Source organism: Pongo abelii, chromosome 9 (genome assembly GCF_028885655.2).
Source record: "Pongo abelii isolate AG06213 chromosome 9, NHGRI_mPonAbe1-v2.0_pri, whole genome shotgun sequence".
In the NCBI taxonomy this organism is placed as follows: Eukaryota; Metazoa; Chordata; class Mammalia; order Primates; family Hominidae; genus Pongo; species Pongo abelii.
The window spans coordinates 62,294,575-62,320,068 of NC_071994.2; the positions used below are offsets into that span (position 1 = coordinate 62,294,575).

Below are 25,494 nucleotides of genomic sequence, written 5' to 3' on the forward strand. Positions count from 1 at the left end.
GGTGTGACCAGCCACAGCCCAAACTGTTTATGCCTGAGCACTGATGGCCCTTCTTCCCTAAGCTGAGCAACCATTGGTTCTCAAGCACACAATGCCACCAGAATATGTAGCAGCATAATATAGGGAAAAGAAAATGGGCCTAGGGTGAGAGTCAGGAGCCCAGGACCCTGACTTTTTATTCCTTTTCTCTGCTTTGGCCTTCCTGTGTGGCTTTAGCTAGGCCAGTCCTCACTAGGTCTCAGCATTCTTTTCTATAAAATGGAGAAATTGGAACCATATGATCGTCAAGCTCCCCTCTAGCTCATATTCTGTAGGGATGGTGGCAGGATATGGAATAAAACTTGTGGTATCTGGATATTTGCCCATCTGTCATATTTTTGGACATGTCAGCTACTATCATCATGACCTTCTGATCTGTTATCTCTATCACAGGTCTGGGTCCTCTCTGGTCATCAGCTATTTTTATACTGCCCTGTCACTTTGATAACGTTCTCTGTGCAGGTGCCGATGGAAAAGATGATGCTGTCCTAACCTTGGAGGTATATCAAAACAGAGGGTGCCAACACAGGACCCCCAAAAGGTCCATCAAGAGATAGCAGAGCTGACTCTGAAGCTGAAAAGAATGAGGTCAGACAAAGAAAGAACAAGCTGCTTAGAGGAATTGCAAGGTTTCTTTCCTCAGGGAGCTTTCAAGAGAAAACCATTCAAAACCTGGGATTATATTGGAAACTTAGTTGTTATGAATGAGAATTATCTCTGTCTTTCTCATTCTTTAAGGGGTTTGTTTTTCAGTGATTCCCTCACTTTCCAGGGGAGGTGGAAGTCTCCCCAGGTCCCTTATAGATCCTTCTTCTCCCTATCCCCTAGAGCTGAGTAACCCTCCCCGGAGAAACTAGAAGGACAAAGGGCAGTGGAAGTCTAACCTCAAACTGGGGAGGCATAGAGCTGAGGCCTCAGCCTGAGACAGGATTTCCCCACTCACAAGCCTTCCAGGCACCTGCAGAGCCACAGTTACAGCTGAAGGAACTTCATCTTCACTTAGTGGCCTTGGTTGGGCCCACAGCTCAACTGTGAAGGAGAAACAAAGCTTCTGGAAGCCAGATGACAGACAAGCTTCTGTGAGTATGAGTGAGTGTATATATGTGCATGGCTGTGCATGTTTATGTACGTGCATGTATGTGTATATGTACACAACTTAACGTGGGGCAAAGAGCATAAGATCTGAGTTCTTGTTCTAGTTCTCTCACTGACTCACCACTTCAGGTAGGAGTGGTAGGCCTGGTAGGAAAGACCACCAGAGAGTAACTTTGCTTCTCTAGCCAGCAAAAAGTTGAAGGCATTGACTCAAGGGGCTGATTATTACCATGGGCCGAAGGTGAGCTTTGAGAGCTATAAACAAAAGTTAGTGTTTGTGTATAAATAAATGCATGAGGGCAGCAGAGGCTGGGGGAGTGAATGGAGAATCACATTCCTTTCACTATGTTCAAAAATGATGCTTTTATTTTCTCTTTGTTTTCCTTCAAGACTGTGCTTTATCCCATGAATCTGTGGGCTAAGTAACAAACTAAACCTAGTCACACCCCTCCAGATCCTGTCATTTATAAATAATTATCTTCTGGGCAGGGATAGCGAAAAAGAAAAATTTTGGTGCCAGCTGTCATGCTATCTGGTTATGAAATGTTCTTCCAGAAGCTTCTGGAGGTTACTGGATTTATAGAACATTATCTTAAGAGCAGTAGGCAGTGGCGTTATGGAACTGGCTCACACTGGCATTTGAGAGCTGATTGTTAAATTTTTAGAAATGCTGAGCCATACAGTAACCAAAACAGCATGGTACTGGTACCAAAACAGAGATATAGATCAATGGAACAGAACAGAGCCGTCAGAAATAATGCCACATATCTACAACTATCTGATCTTTGACAAACCTGACAAAAACAAGAAATGGGGAAAGGATTCCCTATTTAATAAATGGTGCTGGGAAAACTGGCTAGCCATATGTAGAAAGCTGAAACTGGATCCCTTCCTTACACCTTATACAAAAATCAATTCAAGATGGATTAAAGATTTAAATGTTAGACCTAAACCCATAAAAACCCTAGAAGAAAACCTAGGCATTACCATTCAGGACATAGGCATGGGCAAGGACTTCATGTCTAAAACACAAAAAGCAATGGCAACAAAAGCCAAAATTGACAAATGGGATCTAATTAAACTAAAGAGCTTCTGCACAGCAAAGGAAACTACCAGCAGAGTGAACAGGCAACCTACAAAATGGGAGAAAATTTTCACAACCTACTCACCTGACAAAGGGCTAATATCCAGAATCTACAATGAACTCCAACAAATTTACAAGAAAAAAACAAACAACCCCATCAAAAAGTGGGCAAAGGACATGAACAGACACTTCTCAAAAGAAGACATTTATGCAGCCAAAAAACACATGAAAAAATGCTCACCATCACTGGCCATCAGAGAAATGTAAATCAAAACCACAATGAGATACCATCTCACACCAGTTAGAATGGCAATCATTAAAAAGTCAGGAAACAACAGGTGCTGGAGAGGATGTGGAGAAATAGGAACACTTTTACACTGTTGGTGGGACTGTAAACTAGTTCAACCATTGTGCAAGTCAGTGTGGCGATTCCTCAGGGATCTAGAACTAGAAATTCCATTCGACCCAGCCATCCCATTACTGGGTATATACCCAAAGGACTATAAATCATGCTGCTATAAAGACACATGCACACGTATGTTTATTGCGGCATTATTCACAATAGCAAAGACTTGGAACCAACCCAAATGTCCAACAATGATAGACTGGATTAAGAAAATGTGGCACATATACACCGTGGAATACTATGCAGCCATAAAAAATGATGAGTTCATGTCCTTTGTAGGGACATGGATGAAATTGGAAATCATCATTCTCAGTAAACTATCGCAAGAACAAAAAACCAAATACCGCATATTCTCACTCATAGGTGGGAATTGAACAATGAGAACACATGGACACAGGAGGGGGAACATCACACTTCGGGGACTGTTGTGGGGTGGGGGGAGGGGGGAGGGATAGCATTGGGAGATATACCTAATGCTAGATGACAAGTTAGTGGTTGCAGCGCACCAGCATGGCACATGTATACATATGTAACTTACCTGCACCTTGCGCACATGTACCATAAAACCTAAAGTATAATAATAATAATAATAATAAATAAAAATAAAAAAAAAGAAATGCTGAGCCATTTTACTAAACACCATTGAGCCATTAATAAAATTAAATTATATAAACTTACAATTGAATTAAATGTAAAAAGAAGGTAATAAATGTGCCAAACTTGTCACTTCCTATTTATTGTACTACATGTCACTTTTATCTGTGCTGTTAAGGTTATTTACACCTATTGTGTATGTATGGTAGAAACATTATATAATGGTGTGCTAGTCACATCTCTTCCCAACTTTCATTCAGTGATGCATATTTGGTAGCTTGAACTCGATCATGGTAGGAATACTCACATCCCAGAAATTACAAATACTACCAATCAGAGCTTGATTTACTGTTTTCTTGATTGCTTAGACTCAAGAAATAATACAGAAAATTTTTTAAATGGCAATTAAGCTTAAAAGTGTGTCATGTCTATAGCTGGTACATTGTGACTAACAGAAAATTGAGGAAACAGCCTTTCAGTATTTTATCACTATTATCCAGTTTCACAAAGAAGCTAATCATGTCACTGATGAATGAGTGAAGTTCCAGCATACGTATTTATTGTTTCATTTTTGTCTTACATATGAAAACAAAAATACTGCCCAATGCTCAGGCCAGAGCTATACTCTGTCATCAGTTACAAGCATAGGTTGTCTATGATACAAGAGTTCAGCAAAAATCAATAAAGCATTCTGTGAGGACCAATTGGCTACATAATTTGCAATAAATATTATAGCACATTTTGTTGTTGTAAATTGTGTGCTACATACCTTTTATGTCAGTAAAATTTATAACAAACTTATAGACATGTTTTTTTTCAGAAAGTTAACAATTGAACATTTACCAGTATACTACTGGAATGGGGCCATTGGAGGTCTTGGGAAATTAGAGGTCCAGATAAGGAGCATGATTGTCCAAGGTCATGCAGAATCAGATGTAGTATTTTGTTTGAATTCATGTTAAGAGTTACTACATTTTATTTTAATTATGCATTTGTGTGTCTCTTTCTAGTGTGTTATACAACAGAAGCTTAAGATATGTTTATTGATTGACTGACTGTGAACACAGGGCCACACTGTCTCCCTTCTTGACCTGACCAAATTAAGTAAGATATTGGGCTGATCTCAGAGCTTCTCAGAAGAAGAATCAGAAAAAGCTGCCTGAAGAGGGTTCTTATATAAGACAGAAATGTATATCTGAGGAACAGAATAACTTAGAATCCCTGTGTGGCCTGGTTTGCGACTAATTACCTCTATTATCATCACAAGTTATGGAAGTTTTGCTCATGGCCATGAACGTGAGTGGGTGATAGGGGCTGCTGTAATGAAGACTCCCACTGAGGAGCAGTGGAGAGAAGGATGGGAGTAGGGGACTTAGGGGTCTCCATTACCTAAAGTCAATGCAAAAGATAAAAGCATCAGGACAAGCAGTCGCAAAACAGTTTCATCACATCTGAATGGGCACGTAGAATATACACATATATGGTCCTGACTGAGTCCAGCACTTGGTGTAGCCTGAGTCTGAAAAGAAGTTAAAATATTGATGAGCTCTAGTGCTATTGTTTTTAAGAAAAGCTTAGTAGTATCTGCCAAAATTTAAAATGCAGAGGCATATCTGTTGATCTAATAATTACCACTTCTAGAACAGTGTCATATTGAATACACAAGCATATAAGATCATTTCAATACTATCAGTAAAAAGGAAAAGACAGAAAAACTCTGATTTAGAATATTCTTTACAGAGGTTCTGTTTATGGTAAATAGTCTTAATTTCTTTTCATTTCTTTGAAATATTTTTATTTTGCCCCTTTTCTCTGAACACACACACACACACACATAGGTGGGATGATATTTTATTTTCTTTCAGTACTTTAAAGATGTTATTCTACAATCTTCTGGCTTTCACTGTTGCTGTTGAGAAATCAGTTATTAGTTTAATTGGTATTTATTTGCAGATGACCTGTCTTTTTGTTCTAGTTATTTTTAAGGTCTTTCCTTTGTCATTTAGACGTCTCTGTCATTTCATATACTTGTGTCTAAGTATAAATTTCTTTTTATTAATTATCTTTGAGATTTGTAGAGCTTGTTGAATTTAAAAAGTCATAAACTTCTGTCATTTCTGGAAAACTCACATCCATTACCTTTCCATTATTTCCTCTCATCCATTCTCTGTATCCTCTCCTTCTGGTACTTGATTTGTTGACATTAGACTTCACACCATCCACCAAGGTTTTAAACTTTTATATCATATTTTCTATTCTCTCTATCTCTTTTTTTTTTTTTTCTGAGACAGAGTCTCACTCTGTCACCCAGGATGGAGTGCAGTGGCATGATCTCAGCTCACTGCAATCTCCACCTCCTGGGTTCAAGCGATATTTGTGCCTCGGCCTCCTGAGTAGCTGAGATTACAGACACGTGCCATCATGCTATGCTAATTTTTTGTATTTTTAGTAGAGATGGGGTTTCACCATGTTGGCCAGGCTGGTCTTAAACTCCTGACCTCAGGTGATCCGCCTGTCTTGGCCTCTCAAAGTACTGGGATTACAGGCATGAGCCACTGCACCTGGCCTCTATTTTCTTGTTGCACAACTGGATCAAAGGAATTTCTTTAAATCTGCCTTCCAAATCACTAATTCTGTCCTTAGCTTTAATATTCTACTTAACCTACCTATTGATTTTTAAATTTTTAGTTGTTTTTGGCTTCTAAAAATTTTATTTGGATTGTTTCTCAAATCAATCTTAGATTTTTTATAGACACTTTATTTTTAGTTATAGTTGTGTTATAAACTAAATGTTTATGCCCCCCAAAATTCACATGTTGAAGCTCTAAGCCCTCAATATAATTGTATTGGATATAAGGTCTGTAAGGAGATGATAAAAGTTAAATGAAGTCATAGGGCGGAGCCCTAATCTAAGAGGCCTAATGCCCTCATAAGAAGAGGAAAAGACACAAGAGCTCCTTCTCTTCTCCATATGAGGACACAGTGAGAAGGCAGCCATCTGCAAGTCAGGAAGAGAGCCCTCATCAAGAACCAAAACAGCTGCCACCTTGGTCTTGAACTTCCCAGCCTCTAGAACTGTGAGAAACTAGATTTCCATTGTTTAAGCCACCCCATCTGTGGTATTTTGTTATGGCAGCCCTAACTGATTAATTCAACTTGTAACGTCACTTTTAGTTTACTCAAAAATATTAGACAAACTTATTTTGAAACCAGTAAGTCCTATATCTGCATTATTTGTGGGTCTGATTCTTTAGTTTCTTATTTCTGATGACACTTGCTTATGATGACTTGTTTCATGTATATTTTTGTGATTTTTAAATTTCAGTTCACATTCATTGGTACTTAATAACTGGGAGTTTTTATTAGCCTGAATTTATATTTTCTAGAATTAATTTACTTTTATTTCTATTTGATGTTTAAGAATGTGATCAGTTCATACGTTTAAGCTAAATTCCCTATTTCATCATGAGAATTTTTTTGTTTATTCAGCTTGTCCCCTTTTAAAAATCTACTCACACATCTCAAATATAGGATGATATTTTGTTTAGAGAGATACTGAACAACATTGATCAGTGTTGGAAACTAATGTATATCCCTGGTACACATATAGGTCATTATTTGATTTATTTGGAGTGAGGGGGTACTTCTTTGAGTATAAAGATAACTGTATACTTCTGGGCATGATGAGTAGGCAAGCATAGACCCACAGAGAGATTTTCCAGTAAGTTGCTCCAATGTGCCCCCTAACATTAAAATTGAAATAAAACATTGCCTTTGAAATTTTGAAAGTTTAAGTTTTCAGATCACACCTTCATCTTTTTCTTGGAGGCACAAAAATCTTCCCAGCCTAGGTCCTATTCATGATTCATAAAAGGAAATAGCTTGCCAAGTATAACCTCAGCATGTGACTTATAAAATATAATATAAATCCAAATTCTCTCTACATTAAAGTTACTCAATTTCCTCTAATGGCCTTTATATTAGAGTTATGTCTATTCATAGCAGACAATACCTGTAAGTCATTCACTTGAAGTATCATGATTTTTCACTTTCAACACTAAAGACTTGGACTTAGGGAGGAAGGCCTCTGAATTTTGCAAGTCTGTCCTTAAATGATTGTCTTTCATATTTAAAAAATATAAAGTTATAACTATAAATAAAATGTTTCTCATGAAAGAAAAAAGGGAGAGGAGCAAGATGGTTATAACTGATGATCCAATATGCTGCCATATTGGTCAGCCTCCACCTTCTCATCTCTTCTATTCCTACCACTACTCATCGGCCTCAAGGATATGTGCATGGAAAAACAAAATGTCTTATTCAAACTCGCGTAGAACCCTAATATTCATATTATCAAACTATAGCCTCTTTAGAATGCCAGATTGCGAGCAGGTGGGTTTGGCCAAAAGAATGGTCTTTAGTCTCACCCCATGGGCATTCCCTTTCCCCTCATCTAAAGAATAAACTAAGCACTTGTCCTATAGGGCTGACTTGAGACCTACTTCTGGGGCTATCTTGGTTCATGGGAGCTTTTGTCCCAGCCTCATTGAGCACCCCTAGTTTGTCACTCACCCTAACAAAGTACAGGTTCTTCTTTACCCCATTTCCGTCCTCTGTCTCAATTGCTATTAAACTCTCTCTCTAGCATGGTAACGGTATTTTGTTTATACAGCAAAATAGCCAACTGTTGTAACTTTTAAAGATGTCATCTCTCAATGAGATAACTTACAAATACAATGCAAATTCAAGAGGACTCTATTAAAATAAACAGAGCAATTCTAAAATTCACTTGGAAAAACAGGTGGTCAAGAAACTTAAAAAGAAGAAATCTGGGGATATAGGTCAGCTCTAAAAACTATTAGAACATATTAAAAATAATAGTTAAATACTGTGGTTCTTATATAAGACAAATGCATATCAGAAGAACAGAATAAAAAGGCAAGAAGCAGGCCCAATACTTTACATACAGAGAGTTAATTAGTGCTAAGGGGTAATTTGGGGCAGGGTTAACTTATCCACTAGGCACAAAAGGCAGTTTAGTGACCACAAAAATGTTTTCATTTTAAGATCTTTTAAAATAAGAAAAAATAATACAATAGTAATAATGAACATATGATAATCCATCCTGGAGTATAATAACAAAGAAGTTGTAAAATATAATTTTTAATATTTTTATGAAGAAAGGCACTCATAAAAGCAAAAGTTCCTAGGAGTCATGAAAATTATAATGTAGTTCTGGCTTGGAGAGCTTCTTAGCTTTTCTCTGTTCAAAATCTCCATCATTCTTACTATTATCACAAGCTACCAAATTGCATGAGGTCTAAATTAAAACAACATGCATGCTGTACAAGTGCAGTTGCAAGACCAGGAATCTGCCTGCCCTTTTAGCAAGGTTGCTCCATAAGTCCCCCACATACAGACTCTGAAGCTACCACTGGATTACCAGTTTGGGGAAAAATCAAGTTACATCCAAAAATGTACATTTAAAATTAAGAATTTGTCGAATAATTTAATGTGAATAAATTTCACAGAATAGAACCAAGAGTTTTTATACATTTATTTAGATGATAGTGCCTGAACTTTGAATCTTTGAAAGAATTCATGAAGGAAAAGATCAATAATAACTTGTGTACAAGAATAAACTAACCATAATGAAAATGAAAACAGCAGAAGTATTTGTCTTAAATGTTAGAGAAATGGACTATTATGTATAATATATAAAATGTATTCTAATATATTATAAATATCATAAATGCTCTCATAGCTAAATCGGCAAAGACATAAACAGAAAAAATGTAGATAGCAAACACGGGTTGAGGGTGCAACAAAATTTACATTAAACAATAATGTATATTTTTATATCTATTAACTTGGCAAGGAACGTGTAATAGTAACACTAGTGCCACAGATTTTTCAGTAAAATTAATGTGTACATACTTTCTGGCATTGGATATAAAACAGGAACATGGCAGCATATATTGAAAATCATAAAATTGTTCACACCCAGTAATTTTATTCATTGTAATTTAGAATGAGGAGATAATTCAAAAGGAGGGCAAATCTGTATGTATGAGGCTCTTCACTGCAGCATTATCTATAATAGCAGAAATTGAAAACAACCTAAATGTCCAACAATAGGGAAAGCAAAAACAGTGAAGAAAATTGCAGTATATAGATCCAGAAGGATTCTGGATTCTCGGTGATAAAGGTAAGAATGATGGAGATTTTCAACAGAGAAAAGCTAAAAAAGCTCTCCATGCCAGAACCACATTATGATTTTCTGCATCTATATCAGTCAGGTGCAGGGGCTTCCCTAGCTTAATAGCTTCATTGCCTACAGGAGCCATGACAATTACAAGAATTGCCACACACAGGGAAGCTCCAAAGTGTGCTCTCACAGGAGGCATTTATGGTTCATTTGTACTTCCTCCCACTCCAGGTTTAGATTACCTATCAGGGGTCATTTTCACTCTAAGTGACATTGGCTAGTAACAGAGTTGACATTCTTACCATCTTCAGGTTATTAGGAGAACGCAGCTAAAAAGCTTGAAAGTCAGATTCTTATGCAGAAGGGAAGAGTTTTGCTAACTATTTATCCACAGAAGGATAACTATGCACAGTTTTGTGGATAATTAACTATCCACAGAAATCAATATTTTTGTTTCTGTCATGCCAAGTGTTAAATAGAGATGTCAAATAAGCAATTTAATTATAAATCTGGAGCTCAGAGGGTAACTAAATTTAGGAGTCATCAGCAGTATTTGAAGCCATGGACGCAGAAAGGCTCACTCAGATTAAGAGGGCAGAGAGGAGTAGAGAGCCTGGGGCAGTAAAACTGCCTTTGCAAAATTATAACTGAGGAAATTATGACAGTAAAAGACATCAGACCTAACCAACTCCATCTTGCCTCTAACCTCTAAACTGTCCTTATGCATTCCTGGTCATAGGTCAAACTAGCCTTGGGGAGGAATTTAGCTTATAGTTTAAATAATAGCCCTTCCCCAAAGCTAAACTGCTCTTGTAGAATGAATGAAAGGCCACCAGCCACCAAGTGAGAATGAGAAGAGCTGGAATTCTAAATATTACCAGCCATTATTCCAGAGGTCATAAGATTCGCAACTTTCCCAATTACTCTTAAAGGTAACATCACTATTGTGAACCTAAGATCGCCCTTTTGAAGTGTCTTTTCAGGTTTTCACATTTCTAACAACCAGGTGGCCCCACCTGGACCTGCCAACCAGTTGTGTGGCCTCTGCCCAGGAACTGACTCAGCATAAGAGAACAACTTCGACTCCCTATGACTTCATCCCCGAGCCAACCAATCAGCACTCCCGATTCACTGGCCCCCCTACCCACCAAATTATCCTAAAAACTCTGATCTCTGAGTTTTCAGGAAACTAATTAGAGTAATAAAAATAACTCCAGTCTCTTGCACAGCTGGCTCTGCATGAATTACTCTTTCTCCATTGCAATTCCCGTCTTGATAAATTGGCTCTGTCTAGGCAGTGGTCAAGGTGAACCCCTTGGGCAGTTACAGTGGGGCTCTCTAAAATTTAGAGGTTCAGAAGAAAAAGAAGGGCCAGGAAAGGAAATTAAGAAAAAGTGGCCAGTGAAGTGGAGTCATAAAAAACAAGATAAATTTGAATAAAGAGGGAATAGCCAGTTATGTCAAAAATGCTAGAGATATCAAGTAAGATGAAGCCAGAAATATAACCCCTGGATTTGGCAACAAGGGAACCCTTAGTGACCTTTTCAAAAGCCATTTCACTGGCCTGACTGATGTAAGGTGGAGAGAGAATGAAAGGCAAGGAAAAAGTGACAGAGATAACTTTTTTATAAAACAGCAGCAGTAAGGTCAGAAGTCAAAGAGAGGGCTTAAAAATAGCAGAAAACAGACATGTTTGCATGCTGAATGAGAATGGTCCAGTGTAAAGGAGCAAATTGATGCAAGAGTGAAAAACAAGAGGGTGGAGGAGGATGGACCCAGAGCCTAGAGGTGCTGGCTTTTGAAAGATGCTGGGACACTCTCTCCTAACATGTATGAAAGCAACTAACATCAGTATTTCAGAGCTTCCACTCAGTTCCTAAGTCAAAATGCTGGGGGACATCCTACACCTATTATAATTTAACCCCACAGCCAACTAGTCCTATCAAGCTCCAAAATAAGCCAGAAGTTCCATAAGGTCAGAGCTAGGTCTTATTTCACTTTGTATTTTCAGCACCAGGATTGTGCTTGGCATAGCTTAGGTCTCTAGCAAGAAATGCAAAGCCCCAATGGTAGGTAGCATCATGGAAAGATGAGAGATATTTGGAAGTGGTTGGTCTCCTAACATCATTTAAGTCATATCTCCTTGGGCATTCTGATGGTTAATTTTACGTCAACTCAACTGGACTAAGGGATGCCCAGGTAGCTGGTAAAACATTATTTCTGTGCATGTTTGTGAGGATGTTTCTGAAACAGATTAGCATTTGAATGGGTAGACTGAGCAAAGAAGATCACCCAAAGAGGGTGGGTAACATCCAGTCTGCTGAGGCCATGCATAGAACAAACAGGCAGAGGGAAGGTGAACTTTCTCTCTCTGTTTGAGCTGGTGCATTCACCTTCTCCTGCACTTGGACATAAGCACTTCTGTTTCCCTGGCTTTCAGATGCAGACTCGTACTTACACTATTGGCTCTCCAGTTCTTGGGACTTTAGGCTTGGACTGGGATTTACACCACTGGCCCACCTGGGCTCCAGCTTCCAGACCTTCCAGTCCCTCATAAATCTCTTTCTATATATTTACATTGTATGGTTTGGCTCTTTGTTCCCACCCAAATCCCATGTCATATTGTAATTCCCAGTGTTGAAGGAGGGGCCTAATGGGAGATGATTGAATCATGGGGGCGGACTTCCCCCTTGCCGTTCTCACAATACAGTTCTCATGAGATCTGGTTGTTTGAAAGTGTGTAGCACCTCCCCCTTCCCCCTCTCTCTTTCCTGCCAGCCATGTAAAGATGTGTTTTCTTCCCCTCCACCTTCCACCATGATTGTAAGTTTCCTGAGGCCTCTCCAGCCATGCCTCCTGCACAGCCTGCAGATCTGTGAGTCAAATAAACTTCTTTCTTTATAAACTACCCAGTCTCAGGTAGGTTTTTTTTTTTTTTAATCTTTTTCTTCAGGTAGGTTTTTATAGCAATGCGAGAACAGACTAATACAGAAAACTGGGCCAGGTGTGGTGGATCACGCCTGTAATGCCAGCACTTTGGGAGGCAGAGGCAGGTGAATCACTTAAGGGCAGGAGTTCGAGACAAGCCTGGCCAACATAGTGAAACCCCGTCTCTACCAAAAAATACAAAAATTAGCTGGGCATGGTGGCATGCACCTGTAGTCCCAGCTACTCAGGAGGCTGAGGTGGGAGAATCATTTGAACCCAGGAGGCAGAGGTTGCAGTGAGCCAAGATCGTGCCACTGCACTCCAGCCTGGGTGACAGAGTGAGACCCTGTCTCAAAAAAAAAAAAAAAAAAAAAACTGGTACTGAGACTAGGGTACTGCTATAAAGATACCTGAAAATGTGGAGGCAACTTTGGAACTGGGTAAGGGACAGAGGTTGGAACAATTTGGAGAGCTCAGAAGAAGACAGGAAGATGAGGGAAAGTTTGGAACTTCCTAGAGAATTGTTAAATTGTTGTGAACAAAATGCTGATAGTAATATGGACAATGAAGTCTGGAATGAGGAGGTCTCAGATGGAGATGAGAAACTTAGTGGGAACTGGAGTAAAGGTCACTCTTGCTATGCTTTAGCAAAGAGATTGGTGGCATTGTGCCCCTGCTCTAGGGATCTGTTAAACTTTGAACTTGAGAAAGATGATTTATTTAGAGTACCTGGTGGAAGAAATTTCTAAACAGCAAAGCATTCAAGATTTGGCCTGGCTGCTTCCAAAAGCCTACACTCATTTGTATAAGCAAAAAAAAAAAAGACCTGAAATTGGAGCTTATATTTAAAAGGGAAGCAGAGCATAAAAGCTTGCGAAATTTGCAGCCTGGCCATGTGGTAGAAAAAAAAAAAAAAAAAAAATTCATGGGAGGAATTCAAGCCTGCTGCAGAAATTTGCATAAGTAAAAGGTGCCAAATGCTAATAGCCAAGACAATGGGGAAAATGCCTAGAAGACACTTCAGAGATCTTTATAGCAGCCCCTCCCATCACAGGCCCAGAGGCCTAGGAGGAAAACACGGTTTTATGTGCCAGACCCAGGGCCCCACTGCTCTGTGCAGCCTCTGGACATGGTGCCCTGCATTGCAGCTACTCCAGCTCCAGCCATGGCTAAAAGGGCCCCAGATACGTCTCAAGCCACTGCTCCAGAGGGTGTAAAACCTCGGCAGCTTCCACATGGTGTTAAGTGTGCAAATTTGCAGAGATCAAGAGTTGATGCTTGGGAGCCTCTGCCAAGATTTCAGAGGATGTATGGAAACACCTGGATGTCCAGGTGGAAGTCTGCTGCAGGGGCAGAGCCCTCATGGAGAACCTCTGCTAGGGCAGTGCAGGAGGAAAATGTGGGGTTGGAGCCCCCACATGGATACCCAACTGGGGCACTGCCTAGTGGAGCTGTGAAAAGAGGGCCACCATCCTCCAGACCTCAGAATGGTATATCCACTGACACCTTGCACTGTGCACCTGGAAAATCTGCAGGCTCTCAACACCGGCTCATGAAAGCAGCCACAAGGCCTGTACCCTGCAGAGTCACAAGGGTGGAACAATTCAAGGCCTTAGGAGTCCACACCTTGCATCAGTGTGGCCTGGATGTGAGATATGGAGTGAAGGAGGTTATTTTGGAGCTTTAAGATTTAATGACTTGCCCTGCTGGGTTTTGGACTTGCATGGGGCCTGTAGCCCTTTGTTTTGGACAATTTATCTTTTTTGGAATGGGAGCATTTACTCAATGTTTGTACCCCCATTGTATCTTGGAAGTAACTAACTTGTTTCTGATTTTACAGGCTCATAGGTAGTGGAAGAAACTTGCCCAGTCTCAGATAAGACTTTGGACTTGGACTTCTAAGTTAATGCAAGAATAACTTAAGACTTCAGGAGACTGTTGGAAAGGCATGATTGTGTTTTGAAATGTGAGAAGGACATGAGATTTTGGAGGGGCCAGGGGCTGAATGATATGGTTGGCTCTGTGTCCCCACCCAAATCTCATGTCAAATTGTAATTCCCAGTGTTGGAGGAGGGATCAGGTAGAGGGTGAATGGATCATGGAGGTGGACTTCCCCCTTGCTGTTTTGATGATATAGTTCTCTTGAGATCTGGTTGTTTGAAAGTGTGTAGACTTCTCCCTTCTCTGTCTCTCTCTCTCTCTCTCTCGTCAGCCATGTGAAGATGTGCTTGCTTCCCCTTTGCCTTCTGCCATGATTATAAGTTTCCTGAGGCCTCTCCAACCATGCCTCCTGTACAGCCTGCAGAACTGTGGGTCAACTAAACCTCTTTTCTTTATAAACTATCCAGTCTCAAATAATACAGGTACCTGCCCACCACGCTTTCCCTCAATGACCAGAGGAAAACATGTCCTTGAGTTTCCTCTGCTCTCAAGAAAGTCATTGCCTCACTTTTCCTTATTGAGATCATGTCCAAGGCCTTGCCCAGAAGCCAGCTGCTCCTCTGCAGCTCTAAAAATCAATGTCTTATGCTAGCTACTGACACTCTGGGGGCCTGTTCTTCAATGGTCCTTCTCCATACTTGATTAATAAATTGTGAGAAGCTTGCTTCTCATCACTGTAGTCTCCTTGAAAGCTCCTGACTGTAGAGATGGGGGAGGGCTGTAGCCAGTGACCACTCAGAGACCCCTGGAAAAAAATTATTCAAGGCATTGCAGGCTTCGAGCTGGGTCAGCCTGGAAATTTGCCCTTTAAGCAATTAAGAGAGTCACATCAATAGTCTAATTTCTGTGGTTATAAAGCCCCCAAACCAGCAAGACATAATTTGGTTAATAGCTTTTAATATTGGAAGAGGAGATTAATAAACTCCTATTTTAAAAGCATTGTAATTTCTTAAAGTTCCCTGTGGAAGCAAGTTTTCATGTGAAACTAGTTTAGCTCATATAGATGTGTCAATGTAAGAAGAAATAAGCCTTAATCCAGAATAGATGGCCCTAAGGTTCAGTGACTAAAACAGGCCCCCTGGAGACTGAGTTGTGTGGGGTTCTTGCAGGTCAAGTTCCTTTGTGAAAATTAGTGACAGAATTTCTGTGAAGGAGCTCCAGAAACACTTAAGAGCTATGCCAATTATAATGAACACCTTGGCTAATAGCTAAGTACAGATGGTTAATGGGCAAGCAAGAGAGAAACAGCAAAGATGAGCTATCTCTGGGTCACAGTGAGGAAATAAGCAAAGGAAACCCAGGCTCAAGAATGTAAGGCAGGTGAGAGAAGGAATAGTAATGGCTGAGAAAACAGGGAGGCCAGAAGCAGGTCCAGGCTGAGCAGGGAACAGAAGGAGGAGATCTCAGAGTATTAGGGTTGCAAGAGCTTTTGAGCTGATCTAGTTTTTTGTTTGTTTGTTTGTTTTTGTTTTGTTTTGTTTTGTTTTTTGAGACAGAGTCTCTCTCTGTCACCCAGGCTGGAGTGCAATGGTGTGATCTCAGCTCATTGCAACCTCTACCTCCTGGGTTCAAGCAATTCTCCTGCCTCAGCCTCCTATGTAGCTGGGATTACAGGCCAGCACATGCCACCACTGCTGGCGAATTTTTGTATTTTTAATAAAGATGGGGTTTCACCATGTTGGCCAGGCTGGTCTTGAACTCCTGACCTCAGGTAATCCCCCCCACCTCAGCCTCCCAAAGTGCTGGTATTACAGGCATAAGCCACTGCACCCAGCTACTGATCTAGTTTTAATGCTCCATCTGACATGTGAGAAGATAGAGGCCCAGAGAGAGAGAGTGACCTTCACAAGGTCATCAATATTAGTGCCTAATTTGACCTATTAGTGCCAAAAGACAAGCCAGAGAAGGACATTTTCCTGAGACCAGCCTGTACTTGGGTAGGCACATAGAGACCCAGGGCCTATCTTCTCAGCTGGATTCAGCTGGCCTCTCTTCTCCGATCTAAGGCTGCTAGCTTGCTACTGCTTTAATGTCTGAAATCAAGTGGGTTTTGCTTCTAATGCTTTGCCCTCATAATAGAGGCTCCTGCAATTTCTAGACGGGATGATATGTGGAAGAAGATGCTAGTATTGTCAAGGCTGAGAACACTGTGTGTGTGGAGACCTTGGGCTTTGGCAGCAAAGATAGCAGCCTCACAGACAGCCCTAGTCAAGTCTGCAGGAAAGCCCTACCTTCCATGCCATCCAACCTATCAAGCCAAGATACTACTAATTTCCCAGTAGTCATTTCAGGAGGTGTCCAGAAGCTGAAGAGCTTTTCCCAGAGCTGCCTTGACAGAACCAGCAATTCAACATGCTGCCTCTATCGCCCAAGCACTGTCCTGGGGAGGATGAGGACCCAAAGTGCGGAAGTTTCATTACTAGCAGGTCTGGTTATCCTGGGTCAGGTTGAGAAACCTCCTTAGTATCCTTCTGCTGGGCCAAGTGCTGCTCTGTAGGACAGAGCAGACCAGAATCTGAAACCTTGGCTGGTGTGCAAAGGATGTACCATAGGCCTCCATGAGCTCTGACTTCTGACCCTGATAGCTGGGGCCACTGATTTCCTGGGCAAGGTCACCTTCAGAGCTGCCTTGGGCACCTGTCCTAGCCTAATTGCTAGTTCCAGTCTAGAAGCAGCTTTCTCAGGACAAAAACAAAAAGTCTTTTCCCTTCTTTCCCTTTCCCTCCCCTCCCCTCCCCTCCCCTTCCCTGCCCTCCCCTCTTCATTCCCATCTGGCCTGGGGAGCCCATGCCCATAGTTGTTTCCTAATCTCAAACCTCTCTGCTGCCAACTGTATATAGACCTTGCCTCTGTGGCTACTGTCTGGATAGTCACCCGTGGGCTCCCTGGCTTCCACTTCTAGCCATCTCCAGTTTGCATTTTCCCCTATATCTTGTATCTCATTATTATAGGGACAAAGAGTTCAGAAGAGGAAGCTCTACCCTTGGGCTCATGGCAACCAATACATGTTCCTGTCCTGGTAAATGAGGTCAACTACATGAGCCCTTTAGTACCCCCTTTGGGCCTGTTGGCAAAGTGCTTTGGGCATGAAAGTTTAGTGGGCAGAAAAACACAAGACTTCACATACTGACTTCCAAGGTATGTAGCTAAGATTCCTGTGGTTTAATTCAACAATAATTTGAGGGAGGGAGGGAAGAAAGGAAGGAAGGAAGGAATTACAGGCTGTATAAGAGAGTGCCTTAGTCATTTGGATCAAAAATTACAATTCTCTTTGGAATCATTAAGGCTGAAAGTAAAGTGAAATATAGTGAAGCATGTTAGTACAAGGGTGTATGATGGTTGGGATTGTAGCTTTTCATGGGCATGGTCATCATTTTAGGAGTCTGAGGAAGGTGGGACAGAGATCAAGTCTGTAAGGAGCCAAGAGTTCATATACTCATTCATCTGACAACCCTGTTAACTATGAATTAGATATGTGCTAGCCCCGGACTAACTGACCACTCATGAAGAGGCAAAATGGCCATTGGCTCCTTAGTGGACAAATGAGACTGGATTTGACTCCAGCAAGCAGAGAGGCAGCCTGATCAGAGACTTCACAACACTCAGACCAGATTTTACTGCACCCCTTTGGTGAAAAAAATTAAAAGGTAGAGTCCTTTGAATGTCTATTTTTCATGCATGTCTATCCCATCCTTGTCATTTAGATCATGGGTTCCCAACCCCTGGGCCACAGACTGGCACAAGTCCATGGCCTGTTAGGAACTGGGCCTCACAGCAGGAGGTGAGTGGTGGGGTGAACAAAGCTTCATCTATATTTACAGCCCCTCCTCATAGCTTACATTGTGGCCTGAGCTCCACCTCCTGTCAGATCAGCAGTGGCATTAGATTCTCATAGGAGTGCAAACCCTACTGTGAACTGCACATGCGTGGGATCTAGGTTGCACCTTCCTTATGAGAATCTAATGCCTGATGATCTGAGGTGGAGCCAAGGCAGCAATGCTAGTGCTGGTGAGTGGCTGCAAATACAGATAAACATTAGCAGAGAGGTTTGACTGCACAGAGACCATAATAAATCAACTCCTTGCAGACATATCAAAACCCTATCAATGAGTGGCAAGTGACAATTAAGCTGCATTTAGTGGCAGGCTGTATAGTGTCAAGTGAGTTGATTTACTTCAATTGTACAGCTGCCTCTGGTGGCAGGCTTTAAGTCAGAATCCGACACTTACTTAGTCTGCATGTGGCCCACCCATTATTTTATTTACCACTTCCATCCGCACCTCTTTTCTGCACTGTGCGCTTATCTCAGTCAGTTTTGGTAAGCCAACAAGCTAACCCTAGCCAAAATTAGTAAAAAACAACATCACTGGAGAACTTCTTTGAAAAGAGGGAAAGACCAAATGATGAGATAGCAGAAGACTCTAAGACTGCCAACAAAAAGAAAGCTGCATTTAAAAGAAAATACCAAGAGTCTTTCTTAAATTATGGGTTCATTGCAACAGGTGATTCACATCCTCTAAGTGTGCTTTGTATAATGTGCAGTGACCAGCTATCAAATGAAGCCATGAAACCTTCAAAATTCCTTCACAACAGGGAGACCAAGCACCTTGTGCTAAAAGACAAGCTTTTGGCATTTTCCAAAGAAAGAAATGTGAACACAAAGAATATGATACGGTTTGGCTGTATCCCCACCCAAATCTCATCTTAAATTGTAGCTCCCATAATTCCCACGTGTTGTGGGAGGGACCTGGTGGGAGATAATTGAATCATGGGGGTGGTTTCCCCATACTGTTCTCATGGTAGAGAATAAGTCTTATGAGATCTGATGGCTTCATAAAGGGAAACCCTTTTTGCTTGGTTCTCATTCTCTCTCTTGGCTACCACCATCAAAGATATGTGTTTTGCCTTCTGCCATGATTGTGAGGCCTCCCCAGCCACATGGAACTGTGAGTCCACTAAACCTTTTCTTAATAAATTACCTAGTCTCTGATATGTCTTTATTAGCAGTGTGAAAATGGAATAATACCAAACAGAAGCAATTGAAGGCCACCACTTTATCAAATGTGTTTGCACCAAGAGCGTAATTCTTAGTGGCTAATTGCATTGCTAAAGTGAAGAAGCCCTTTACTAATGGTGAAGAGTTGATCCCACCTGCTGCTAAGGACATTTCATGAACTTTTAGGAGAGGCTGCAGTTCAAAAGGTAGCATGTGTTCCTCTTTCAGCTAGCACCATAACTAGATGAATTGATGAAATAGCAGAGGATGTTGAGGCACAATTGTTAGAGAGGATTAATGAGTCACCATGGTATGCAGTCCAGGTTGACAAGTCTACCAAGTTGACCACAAGGCAACAACACTTGTTTTTGTGCAATATTTTCAGGAGGATGTGCATGGGGATGCATTACGTGCACTTTTGCTAACAACCAACACCACAGTTGCAGAACTATCCAAGTCCTTGAATGATTACATATCAGGAAATGTGGGTTGGTCATTTGGTGTCAGTATATGCACGGATGGAGCAGCTGCCATGACTGGACAGCTTTCTGGTCTCACTACTCAGTTCAAAGAAGTTGCTTCTGAATGTGAGTCTACGCACTGTGTCAGCCATAGAGAAATGCTGGCTAGCTGAAAAATATCACCTGAACTTAACAATGTTTTGTGGGATGTGATTAAAATTATCAACCACATTAAAGTACATGCCCTTAATTCATATCTGTTCATGCAGCTCTGTGAGGAGATGGACACAGAGCACACATGTCTTCTCTTATACACAGAAGAGAGTTGGCTTCCTAAAGGTAGACCACTGGCCAGAGTTTTCGAGCTATGAGAGCCACTCCAGAGATTTCATTTAGAAAACCAGTCACCACTGGCAGCACATTTCATTGACACAGAATGGGTCACAAAACTTGCTTACTTGTGTGATATATTCAACCTGCTCAATAAATTCAATCTGTCACGCCAGGGGAGAACAACAACTGTGTTCAAGTTGGCAGATGAAGTGGCTGCATTCAAAGCCAAACTGGAATTATGGGGGTGACAAGTGAACATTGGGATTTTTGACATGTTTGAAACATTAGCAGAGATTTTGAAAGACACTGAGTCAGGTCATCTTTCTCCAAGCTGACGCATGATCACCTATCTTAGCTTTCAAAAGAGTTTGAGCATTACTTTTCAACCACAGAAACCCCCGAACTGGGAAGGAATGGATCTGTGACCCATTTTTTAATAAGCCAGGTGAGTCAGCTTTGTCCGTGCTAGAAGGGGATCAACTGCTTGAGATCGCAAATGCTGGTAGCCTTAAAAGCATGTTTGAGCCAACATAAAATCTCCATACATTCTGGATTAAGGTCAAGGTGGGATATCCTGAGATTGCCACAGAAGCATTGAAAAGACTGCTTCCATTTCCAACATCCTATCTTTGTGAAGCAGGATTTCTGCAGTGACAGCAACCAAAATGAGATTACAGAGTATACTGGACATAAGAAACACACACTGTCTCCCATCACCCCCAGATGGGACCATCTAGTTGCAGGAAAACAAGTTCAGGACTCCCACTGATTCTACATTATGGTGAGTTGTATAATTATTTCATTATATATTGCAGTGTAATAATAACAGAAAGAAAGTGCACAATAAATGTAATGCACCTGAATCATCCTTGCCACTAAGCCAGGTATGAGACCTTTTCCTCTTGTTTCTTCACCTGAGAAGCTGGGTTTTGTAGGAGTCCTTCCAGTTTTCCACTGTGTAATAGTAAAATCTCTCCATTTCCTTTTAGCCTCCCCACCTGGGGAGCTTCCTAACCCTGACCCCCAGATTACCCAGGTCTGTGGAAAAATTATCTTCCATGAAACCAGTCCCTGGTGCCAAAAAGGTTGGGGACCATTGATTTAGATAATCTCTTCTAAAGTCTTGCACTTAAAAAATGTATCTGTGCTCTTTCTTCTCCCCCTACTATCTTCAGGAACATCTTCATGAACTCAGACCCCATGGCAATAAGAAATAAGTAGAATAAATGACTATACCCATTTACAAATGAGAAAACAGAGACTTGGCAAAGGTCACATGACTGGTAAGTGAAAGAAGAGTGTTAAATGAGAAAATTAATTGACCTGAGAACTCAAGAGTTTTTGGTCCTCTCTTTGTTGCTAAGCCAGGTAGGAGACCTTTTCCTCTTGTTTCTTCACCTGAGAAGCTGGGTTTTCTAGGAGTCTTTCCAGCTTTCCACTGTGAAATAGTAAAATCTCTCCATTCCCTTTTAGCCTCCCCACCTGGGGAGCTTCCTAACCCTGACTCCCAGACTGACTCAATTAGAATCTGGGTGGGGAGTGGACCCCAGTTATCAGCATTTTGTAAATCCCTCCTGGGAGATTGCAATGTGCATCCAAGAGTGGTGAGAACCAATGGGTTAGAAGTCTTTGAGGAGCAGGCAAGAAGGCCAGCCTGACTAGCCTTGCTGCCTCTCCCTGCTTAACTTTCTCCCCCAGGTACCTCCTCCCCATACTGGGACTGCTTCTAAAGCTAAAGACAAGCCGCACCCTTCAACTGCTTTCCACACTACCCTTGTTGACAGCTCTAATGGACTCTGCAGATTAAACAATCCTAGCGATCTTGAGCTGCCCTGAGATTGGCCTGTGAGGCGATGGTAGAAGTTACTGTTGCTCCTGGTTCTAATTGAATAATTTACTGTAAATAGCCTCCATTTCCTCCAGTGCTCATGCTTGTTAGCCAAATAGAAGTGAGCAAGGGCTGCCTCTAATGAGGCATGGGAGCAGAAATGAGCTATCCAAATGGAGCAGCAGCCACTGAATTAAGTCAGAGACACTTAAGGCTTCAAGTCCTTTTTGTAAACTAGCCACTCCTCGATGGGGAGGCACAGCCAGAAGTCCTGCAGAAACAAGGCTGTGGGCTCCATGGTGAGATTTTATATTAGGAAGGGCCCCTGGGGAGGTGATGGAGGGGCTCTTCCCAGCTCACACCTACAACACTCTTTCTCTTTATCGTCCATCTACCCCACCCTTATCCCTGCTCTGCTCCAGTATGCCAAAGAATTGCTCAGAACCTTATTCCTACCCAATTTAAGAGACATTTTCATTGTTCTAAACTCTTCCTTTTGGCTTAGGTATCCTCCACCAGTGTATGGAGAGGATCCAAGATTAAGATGCCTTATAGCCACTTGTACTGGTGCCTTCCTGGGCTTTGAGTGAAGAGGAGAAAAGTTGTCCACCAGGGAACATTTTCCATGTCACTATGCTTTTTTATCCTAGAGGGATGCTGCACAGGGTTATCTTATTCATCCATATTAATTCATTTACTCAATAAATTTATTTAGTTATTCATTTTCTCCATAAACAAGGGAAATCCCATGTTTCTTTTACAATTTGTATTCAGCCCAACAGCAGAGGTGAATATGTACACATGGCAGAACACTGTAACCTCAGCTCGAATGCCACAAAGATATCACCCTCCTCTTGCCCAGTAAGTTTATGTTCATGTTTGTTTGGGTATTGGAGACCATGTTAGGTGGAGCATGTATGAAGGAGACTTCTGGGAAAGAAAAGAATTGGATTGTGGCCACTTGCCGAATTGAGGTCCAAAAACACATTGGATGGATGGGGCTGCTCTTGTCAAGGCTAGAGAGTAGGATAAAGCCATGGCAATGAGAATGGTGTGTGAGTACTCAGGAGTAGACTGATCCCCAAGGACTTGGCCTTCAGGAAGAAATGTTGCTTACAGAGACAGTGTACTGCTAAAAACAGGAGAGTCCCAAACTAGCAGCATATGTGCACACTGGGGGAAATGAAGGCAGGTTTATGTGAATTTAACCCAGAACTGTTATAGGAGCAACTTCAGACTGAATCTAAAAGCAGAAAATCTGCCTTGCACTCAGGATCAAGGCATCAGTGACTCCCCATCACCTAGAACTGTGATTAACAATTAAGGTAGCTCCACCACCCTCCCCACAAATAGATGGAGGGTCTGATGCAGTCCCTATAGGAAACATTTCTCACCCCCATTCTGCATGATGAGAATCACAGCCATGGTAAATCACTTTTAAATCATGTTTACTAATGGGAATGCATCATATTCATCAACCATGAAGAATCATGAGCCTAGAAGATCAAGTATGCTTAGCATGTCATACAAAGCATGTCATACAAAGCCCCCCTACAGCCTAATTTCTTTTCATTTTTGCCAGTTTTATTAATGTATAGTTGCCACAACATGATTTCAGCCTCTTCTCCAGCCTCTACCCAGCTTTCTCCATGATGTTCATTCTGCTTAGAAGCATGTGGTTTGGGTGAAATTGGTTACCCCTCCCCCAGTTGTAAGGGTGGGTCTGATAGATTTTAAATGATCACATATTTTTATAACTATTTACATCAAGATGTGGGGACTTGCTTCAGAAGCAATGGCAACAAAAACAAAAATTGATAAATGGGAACTAATTAAACTAAAGAGCTTCTGCACAGCAAAAGAAACTATCAACAGAGTAAGCAGGCAACCTACAGAATAGGAGAAAATATTTGTAAACTATGCATCCAACAAAGGACATATATACAGAATCTATAAAAAACTTAACCAATTCAACCAGCAAAAAACAAATAACCCCATTTAAAAGTGGGCAAAAGACATGAACAGGCACTTCTCAAAAGAAGACATACAAGCAACCAATATCTGAAAAAATGTTTCAACATCACTAATCATCAGAAAAATGCAAATCAAAACCACAGTAAGATACCATTTCACACCAGTCAGAATGGCTATTACTAAAGAAAAACAAAAAACAACAGATACTGGTGAGGTTGTGGAGAAAAAGGAATGCTTATTCATTATTGTTGGGCATGTAAATTAGTTCAGCCACTGTGGAAAGCAGTTTGGAGATTTCTTAAAGATCCTAAAACAGAACTACCATTTGACCCAGCAATCCCCTTACTGAGTATATATCCAAAAAAAATAATAAATCATCCTACCAAAAAGTCACATGTGCTTGTATATTAATCACAGCACTACTCACAACAGCAAAGACATGGAATCAACCTAGGTGCCTATAACAGTGGATTGAATAAAGAAAAATGTGGTGCACATACACCATGAATACTATGCAGCCATAAAAAAGAATGAAATAATGTCCTTTGCAGCAACATGGATGCAGCTGGAGGCCAATATCCTAAGGAAATTAATGCAGGAACAGAAAACTAAATACCACATGTCTTCACTTATAAGTGGGAGCTAAACATTGGGTACCCGTCGACATAAATATGGCAACAATAGACACTAGGAACTACTGAAAGGGAGAGGGAGAAAGGGGGACAAGGTTGAAAACCTAACTATTGGGTACTATGCTCACTACCTCAGTGACGGGATCAGTCATACCCCAAACCTCAGCATCATGCAATATCCCCATGTAACAAACCTGCACATGTACCCCCTGAATCTAAAATAAAACTTGAAATTTTTTTTTTTAAATATGTAGGGACTTGCTTTGACCAATATATAATGTGGCAGAAATCATGTCACACAAGTCCCAAGTTTACATGTCAAAGGCCTTACAGCTGTTCTCACTCTCATAGAATGACATGTTCAAGTGAATTAGCCCAAGCTGGCTTGCTGGAAAGAACACAGAGAAGAGAACCGAACTACCCCGTCAACCAGCAGACATGTCAGCAGATTGTCACTCGCCCTTACCCAGGACCAGCCAGCCCTTTGCTGACTTGCCAAGTTACCCTAAGTGCATGAGTGAGCCCAGGCAACACCACATGGTAGAAAATGAGACATCCCAGCTGAGCCCTGCCCAAATTCCTGACCCACAGAATCATGAGTAAACAAATTGTTGTGGTTTTCAGCCACTAAATTTTTTAAATGTTTTGTTATGTAAATAAGGCTAATGGAAAAAGTGGGTAAGCCAATCAGGGCAAATCCTTCCCTCCTGCCACATTTGGTTCATAACACAGGTCTCAGTTCATCAATGCATGCAGAGATTGGTTCAGGAGTGGCCCAATCAGTGAGAACCTCAAGGCCTTGGCTGGGAATACCAAGTCAAAGCTATTCATCCCTACTTTGAGTAGAGCGCTGTGAAGTGAAGCTTGAAGATATCACAGCTGTTTTGCTACCATAACAAGAGCCAACCGGAGGAAGAAACCAACACATGAGAACTCTACAGAAAACTGCAAAGAAATGGAGTTAGAGCCTTGATC

The 25,494-nt window shown here is 41.2% G+C and overlaps 1 protein-coding gene across 4 annotated transcripts in view; it reads right to left on the minus strand.

The window, feature by feature from the left end:
• LOC112135518 (calcitonin-like) overlaps positions 1–25,494 on the minus strand; it is an 83,226-nt gene that overhangs the window by 31,732 nt on the left and 26,000 nt on the right. For 2 of the 4 annotated variants that reach the window (XR_008511614.2, XR_008511613.2), the window contains one exon: positions 3,750–4,737. The exons of the other annotated variants lie outside the window; for them this stretch is intronic. The gene's annotated coding sequence lies outside the window, so the exon portion shown is untranslated. Of the gene's footprint in view, positions 1–3,749; positions 4,738–25,494 lie in introns of those variants that run through there. 4 annotated transcript variants of the gene reach the window in all.